Below are 1,429 nucleotides of genomic sequence, written 5' to 3'. Positions count from 1 at the left end.
ATTTTGGTCTGAATCAGCAGCAAATCTCTAATTGGCCAAGACCTATTCTCCTGTAAAAGTTGACATGTACAATCTGGAAAATGTGTTCATTAGAAATGGAGAGCTATAGAAATTGTAAACTTTCTGATTATCAACCCTGAAATACTCTAAGAGTTAATGAGCCTCTTATCTTAACAACCAAAATATATTCCAGCAAGTTTTACCCATTAGATTTGGATATTGACATAGCTGTATATCCATGTAAAGGGGAAAAAATAGTCTCTAATGACTGAACTAGAAACCTCGAATACAGGAATTGGTACTCAGCTTTCTCTTTGTATATCCTTTTATCTGCACATGTGTAAGCAGGTTAAAGTAGGAAGTCGGAGGTAATTCTAATACAGGACGAGATGAATGAGAAGCTTTGGGATGGGTTGAACATGTGAAAACCAGACTAATGAGTACAATAGCCAAATATACTTGGATCAAGGCTATGAGAAAGGAACTCATCGATAGTTGCTAATGTAACAAAGAAGATAATTTTGAGATAATGACAACGAAAGGGTTAATGAAGCTGGAACATCTATGGATAGAGGCTTTCTAGTTATCTTGTTAATTTACGTAGTCCAGACAAATAAAGTTAGAAATATTATATCAAATATGAGGTCTCTTCAAAAGCTATGGGTCAGTCCTAAGTTACACAGGTACAGGTACGGGAACAGGTGTGGGTAGGGGACACGGCAATTTTGTAAGAGGTAGGGAACGGGAACACGGCTACACATACATGTATATTTAATAATAAATACATGTATATTTAATAATAAATGTATATTAGGTCAATATTATTTTTCATTTCACGTTCTATGAAATAAAATTTATATAATATTTATATGTTTCATTTAAAATATAGACATATAAATTTGAAAATTACTTGTTCTTTTTAACCTGATCCAAATGACCCTTGAAATCATAGTTTTGAACTGGGTACAAATTGAAACCAACCCAACTTATGTCCAATGAGTTTCAAGAATTGCATGTGAAGTGTAGGATATACGTCTCGAAAGTATATCTCGAGTGTTTTAAATCAATATATGTATTCTATAATTGAGTGTTTTAAATTCATATGCAAGGAGTGTCCTCTGAAGTTTCGATGTTGGGTATGGGTACAACACATGTAAGGCTCCAAATAGAAGTACCCATGCAACATAGGGTCAGCCCATTGCAGATCTGGTTACTGGTTCAAGAATTTATATCTACCACCGCTTTACAACTTTTTGTTGAAGACATTCTGATCGATGATCTTAGCAATAGATGAGTTAATAGGCCTTTTCATGTGCTTGTGCACGCCTAATCAACAATTCTAAAACATTTTGGATGCTCACATGCAGCTGTATGTAAAGGGCATATAATCATGAACAATAACAGCCTGATCTCTTGAAAATAACCATAT

At 34.2% G+C, this 1,429-nt stretch overlaps 1 protein-coding gene across 1 annotated transcript in view; it reads right to left on the bottom strand.

Moving 5' to 3' along the window:
* LOC109840664 (ubiquitin-conjugating enzyme E2-17 kDa) overlaps positions 1-1,429 on the bottom strand; it is a 20,438-nt gene that overhangs the window by 1,560 nt on the left and 17,449 nt on the right. The gene's annotated exons all lie outside the window — the stretch shown is intronic.

This window comes from Asparagus officinalis, chromosome 5, assembly GCF_001876935.1.
Source record: "Asparagus officinalis chromosome 5, Aspof.V1, whole genome shotgun sequence".
In the NCBI taxonomy this organism is placed as follows: Eukaryota; Viridiplantae; Streptophyta; class Magnoliopsida; order Asparagales; family Asparagaceae; genus Asparagus; species Asparagus officinalis.
This window is presented reverse-complemented; position numbering and strand designations above follow the sequence as displayed.